We start from the raw sequence: 6,738 nt of genomic DNA on the forward strand, positions 1-6,738 counted from the left end.
TCACTGTCACTTTTAAATTAAACTAAAAGCAATGATTTATTCCTAGAAAGTTGTCCAGAATGTAAATTATACATATAAAATATCTTTTTCTATGAAAAAAAATCAATATTGAACTGGATTTTTAAAACTTGTTTTTATATTTTTTCTGCGTCATGATGACCCTCTAGGTGACGTTTTTGGGGGTCAAAAGTAATTTTTATGCGTAAAATACGCAGAAATATGCGTTAACGGAAACAATGATGGGCATTATAAAAATTGCTGTTTACTGAGTGAGATGTTGGACCTGTCAATGAGATGTTGGACCTGTCAATGAGATGTCACACAATGGGAGGAACTTAATTAATCTAATTCAGCATTTATTGATGTTTAAAAGTGACAGACCCCAGGGGTTTACATTGCAGAAGACAGTACAAGATGCATGTACGTAAAAAATTTTGAAATAAAAGGTATAACATTAACAAATTATTTATTGACAGTGTTCTCAGGCAAAATGGGTTTTTGTCTACCCTGGAACAAAATCGTCTACTCTTCGCATAACAACCTCCGGCAAGCAGTTTAATTGAGTTTTGAGTCTGACAAAATGCATTTTGCCCTCGAACCGAGTCAATAAAGATATGAAATTGTGAGCGTGAATATCTCAATGTCCATGCGCACTCACCACCGGAAGTCCTTAATTTTTATCAATATCAGAATATAGCCATATACATGTCAATATAATATTTACTTATACATCTCAGTAGTTTAAGCTAAAACTTAATAAAATTTGACAAATGGTACCTAATATACACGTAAACGCATGCAAACAAATATTTCAAAATGCATGCACCGGCCTAAATAATAAATTTCTCCGTTTTGCTGCAGGACAAAAATGGCGTCAAAAATGTTCGAGTATTCACCACGAAATTTTTTGCACAATAACGCCATATAGAGTGAAAAATCGATGAATATAACAACTTCAATAAACTTACCTCATCCAGAAGAAATCTTCTTCTGTGCAAGATGTCTTGAAGAATGCAGTGAAAGCGCTGAGTAGATGCAATCGCAGAAGCAATGGCAGTAGTGACCGATATTGACAAAAGGCAATCTCAATCTGACCTTATGAACCATGTCACGTGATCAAAGTATAGACAGTCCAAAAGCGTGGAGATTTTGGAAATTTATCGTATTTGAATTGTGTCTTTAATTACTAAATATAATTAAATATAGATACTGGAATTGAGACTTTGTGAAAAGACTTTAAAAACGTGAAGAAAGGTCCACTACGCAATATAATTCCTAAAAAAAACCTCTACTCTACCCCTCCCCCAACTTGACCAATTTGCTGCATGAATAACATTTTAATTTTTGTCATGTATACATGTATATGCCTTTGATAATACGCGAAACACGTAGTTGTTCGATTACTAAATAACCATACAAAATGTAGGATGACCTTTTCGTGTCCTGACATACCAGGCAAGTACAGTATCCGTGAAGTGAGGGGGGGGGGGTGAACCGCGGTCCTCATGATCAGTTTTTTATTTTTCTAGATTAAGCTTTTTCTCCCCTATGTTCATTGAAAGTCAGATTGGATCCACTCCCCAATTCTTAGCGTAGTTAAATCATTACAATTTGGTGATGTATTTTAAAATAAAATTAACATCAATAAAAAATCGAAGACAGCAAAATATTTATGGGGTATCATTATCCTACATGTCCTGGGAACCACATATTAATAATATAACTTCTAAGGCCAACAAGATACTGGGTTTTCTGAAAAGATAAAAAATGAAGAGACAAATTTTAAATCTTTGGCATATAATTAAAGCAATGGTCAGGTCTACATGTAACCTCGAATACTGTTCTTCGGTTTGGGCACCTCATACAAAAAAACTTAAAGATAAACTAGAAAATGTTCAAAGACGAGCTGCAAGATATGTCACACATAGATACCACAATACTAGCAGTGTCTCAGATATGTTACACCACCTAAATTGGGCAACATTAGACATTGTTATACCTTTACAAATTAGTTCCTATACAAATCTATACGAAAAAAGTCCAACATTTTTAATGTTTTGCTGAGTGGGCATAAAAAACTCGATGTTTAACCTCTGAGTGAGATGTTCGACCGGTTGATGAGATGTTGAACCGCTTACGTCACAGAATGGGCGGAGCTTAATCTGATTTTCATTCGTTGGTGTTAAACAGTTACAGATCTGATGTTACAACACAGAATACAGCACAAAATACATGTAATTAAAAAAAAAATAAAATGAAATGAAAGGTATAACAAAACATTTATTGACAAAATGTGCAAAATGTGTTTTGTCGACCCTCGAACCAAACTGTCGACCTAACGGCTTCAGGCAGACAGTTTAGTTCTTGAGTCCGACAAAACGCATGTTGCCCTCGAACTCAGTCAATAAATGTATAATAGAAGAAATATAATAAAATTATGTAGACTTATAATGTTAATTTTAAAAATTACGCACAAATTAGTGGCTATAGATCCAAACCTTTATTTAGTACCCCTGACAACAACTATTATATACACGTACTATTAGTCCTCTTCACTTTCAGACCTTCAGTACACGAACAGATTAATATCAATTTAGCTTCTTTCCCCACTCAGTGGTGGCAGCGGCCTCACTGGACCAGTTCAGAGCTCTGGTCCCGAGCTATGTCCCATGACTCATATTTATAAAACAAGCAGAAGTACACAATGTAAATACACATTTTTCATGCACAATTTTGTAAATTGTTTTTCATTGCACTATGTTTATTCATACCTCCTATGGCACTTATAGTTTTTTTTCTTTTTTCACATACGTTTTATAATTTCATTTAGAGGTCCGTTTGCGCAGGGCCAGCGTATAATCATCAGGGTTGGTGGAACGCTGTAATATGTAGATGTAGATGTAGACTAATACCCCATTCATACGACATGATTTGCATATCTCAGTATACATGTATTTTACTCATATGTAAATTTACTCACATGTGCAATTTTGGTCGTATGAACTGATTTACTGATATGTAAATTCTGCACAGTTGAGTAAATTTACACCTGGTCAGGACTAGGTGCAAATTAACTTTTGCATACATGTTGTTGCAATTTATTAGTTTATGTGTGTAAATTTTGTCGTATGAACGCGCAGCAAATTTACTTATATATGTATTTTGTTTTGTTCATTGCACAAAACGTCATTTTAAGTGTTGTTTCAGTTGTTTCTGCATTGTTGTGCGTATTTTATCAGTCTGTTAACAGAATGCTAGAAAGCAAAACTAAAAAAAAGGATTTTTTTTTTATGGTCATCTTTAATTTGCTGCACTTCAAAGACAGCTGAAAGTAATTTGAGTTTTAATGAGGGGCTATAAAGTCTTTAAAGGATACGCCGGGTTGTTCTAGCATAGTACTAATTCCCACAAATGGCTTTTTTAACTCGGAAAACAAGGATTCACACTATATCTCCAGTGTCTTTTGATATTTTGAATTTGCAAAAAACGTGCGCATCTTGGACCCTTTCTGGCAAACCTATGTTTATGCCTCTAAATTATAAAAATATAGCTGTGTTCACGCAAACATGTGCCCTGCATGATCAATAAGTAGTCCCCCTATAATTCAAGTAGTCCTCATGGGAATGCTCCGGAGCTGTGATAGGATTACAGATTGACTTTCTTCTACCTTTCTTTGTTTTTAAACCAAGGCAAAGCTGCTGACATAAATTGATGCTCGTAACAGGAAATTCAACAACCCTGTTGAAAATAAACATTTTTAAGCATTCTCGACCGACCGTGATTTTCTAGGGGATTCGTATTTATTTCCTATTCATAATTCATATATGTATTTGTTATGTTTGACATTTGACATTTTTTAAAAATCGATTGCCCATTTCATTCTCCAATAAAATACATATAATACAATGTTTTCAAGCAGAAACTTCATAATGACCTCGCAAACTTTATGATGTACTGTTACAGTAGATTTCCAAATACCAATAAGATTTCCAGTCGAACTTTATTCTGCTGAAGATGTGATTCAGTAGATGGCAACAGTCATCTTTTTCTTAACACTCAACGGCTTTTCTATAGTCTTTAGGACCGAGGCCAAAGCATGCATTTTCCAATTTTAAACAATTATTTTAATTAATAATTTTCCTTTTTTTCGTATGTAAATTCTTGCTAAAAGTAATTAAGTTCGCTTTTTTGTACCAAAAAATAAATGGATCGGATCTCCCTTCTTTCTTTGAGGAACATTCAAAAGTTAGTTTTATACCCAAATAGTAAGAAAATTATTATCTTTTTAATATAAAAATCCACAATTCTGAATTTTGGGAATCTCCATATTTTATATGAAAATATAAGGATTTACTTACAGTACGTAAATCTCGTCTGAACGCATAGCAAATTAACTTTTACTTACGTGTGTATATTTACTCATATGTAAATTAACATACATAAGCAAAGAGCCATAGCTGCCTTACCGACGACTCGGCCTACACAAGTATTTAAAAGGAAATCACTTGTTTCTATTTATAGATACATGTACCTTTTCAAATCAAAATCAATCCACATGTATGTAAACATTTGTGAACCAGTGTTATATTTTCATAGTTGCAAGTTTGTTGCATGACAGTAATTTTAATTGTCCAATACTTTTATTCTAAACAAGATTGTTTGAAAATTTTAAAAATAAAACAGGCTAGCAGCTATGATTTTGGATCATTAAATTAAGACCGTTTTTCTCCAAGATAAACTTTCAATGTGTAATGCTGCATTATATATCTCTTTTAAAAATTATTTATACATGTATTATAAAATAATAAAAGATTAGGAAAATGCACACGAGAAAAAAATAAAATCGTAATACACGCGGAGTGAGACTGGAACTCACGATCATTACATCTTCAATCCAGCAATCATACCACTATGCCACGAAGTCTTGGCAATCAATTGGATAAAATTAAGACAAATTGTTGAATTTTGAAATAATTTTAGAAGAAAAATTAAAATCATATTTTCAACATTTTCAATATAAAGTCCACCTTTAACCAAAATTATCTAAGCGTAATGAAGTGCAGTCATATCCAAATAAAATTATTCAGAAGTTGTTTTTCTGGTTAAGGGTGGTCTTTAGCTACAGTTTCACATTGTTAAGGGGGTACTTCAGTATTTACTATATTCTCCATATAAACTGAACGATTTTTATATCTATCATATGAGGGAACTATCAATATTTGAATATTATTTTTGTGTGATTTGCTTTAAGGCATGTATAAACTAACATTGTATGACAAAAAAAATTGGTTAAATAATGTATTTAAAAATCACTACTAGAGTAGGCGAAAGTGACTATCAAATGCGCTATGGCTCTTTTCGTCGTATGAATGGGGTATTAGTTCAAGTTGCCACCTACACGTCATATGCGGATTAAGGGGGGGGGGGGGGGGGTCCAGGAAATTGAGCCCCCTTTATTTTTGCAAGAGAGAGAGAGAGAGGGGTAGTCTCTGTAATACAGAAAGATATCAATATCGTTATGTCTAATACTTGTTTATTGAATAAAATTAGTTTATGTAGTTTAAGTTCTGCCTTTTAGCGTATTTGTTTTCCTCCGTGTTCCCTCAAAACTCTGATCCAAGACCCTGACCATCATGTCCCACAAGTAACATGCAAAATATATTATAGTATTTATTATTATGATATCATGGGTATGGTTTTTTTTATAAACCGTTAATTTTACTTTTTTGTATTTTTTTCCTTTTTACATGGTATCTTTCTAATGGAATACAATGCAAATATGTACTAGAAGACAAATTCAAGAGACTTGATGATGAAGTGGTGTACATTTTGAGGATCAGTGAAGACGAACCTGCAGAAGGACCGGGCCGTGGAAAGAGCTGTCAAAGCTATTGATAAATTGTTTATATAGGGAATAAGATGGCATAGTTGACTGAACTTTAACTCTGGTTCGGATGCGGCAAAAACAACCTCATACAAATGTGTATTATGTGCTCAAATATATCCAAGCGTGGATTCATAAACTAAAATTAGGGGGCGGAAAAAAAGGCAGGGGTCTGGGACCGCCTTGAGACCGGGCCAGAAGCTCCTGAATTTTAGAGATTTTTTTTCCTTACAAATTCTACAATATTTTTCTGAACATTGTTTTGTCAGAAGAGGCTGTATGAACTGTATATAACAATCAGAAATCCATTACAAAAATATATGAATTTACTAAAAAAGTAAAAAATATTGATTTTATTTATATATATATTTACTTAAAACACAATGTGATGATCCCCCCTTTTTATTTGCTTGTCATGTTTTTTTTTTCTTCTTTTTTTCAGGTAAGACGACGTTTTTCTCCACTCACACTTGGAGGATGGACCTTTAACTTTTTTTTCTTTATAAAATCCCGAAAATACCTGAGAAGGATTAGAACAGTACTATGTTATTATAAGTTATCAAAGCTTTGCTGTTTTTGAGAATTTTTTCCAAGTTATTTCCTTATGTACCTCCGTGGCACCTGATCCCACCTCCGATTCCTTATATACATGTATACCTTTTATATCGATAGATGGACGTAGGATGCATGTTTTCCCATCAAAATAGCTCACTTTATTGAGCCTATGGCTCGTCTGAAGCTAACCCTTATTTCTGTCGCCTTATGTAACACTTGTTTTAATATCGAAGAAAAAAGGAACAAAATTAAAATAATCAATGAGTTTGTTTATATGAGTAAATGTTCAAAATGAAAAT

At 33.3% G+C, this 6,738-nt stretch overlaps 1 protein-coding gene across 1 annotated transcript in view; it reads right to left on the reverse strand.

Annotated features, from left to right (window-relative positions):
• Positions 1-1,073, reverse strand: part of LOC134249993 (uncharacterized) — a 16,496-nt gene extending 15,423 nt beyond the window's left edge. The window contains exon 1 of the mRNA XM_062732331.1: positions 969-1,073. The gene's annotated coding sequence lies outside the window, so the exon portion shown is untranslated. The remainder of the gene's footprint in view (positions 1-968) is intronic.
• Positions 1,074-6,738: the final 5,665 nt, after the last annotated feature.

This window comes from Saccostrea cucullata, unplaced genomic scaffold, assembly GCF_032062105.1.
Source record: "Saccostrea cucullata isolate Sc308-1 unplaced genomic scaffold, CSIRO_AGI_Scuc_v1 ctg2999, whole genome shotgun sequence".
In the NCBI taxonomy this organism is placed as follows: Eukaryota; Metazoa; Mollusca; class Bivalvia; order Ostreida; family Ostreidae; genus Saccostrea; species Saccostrea cuccullata.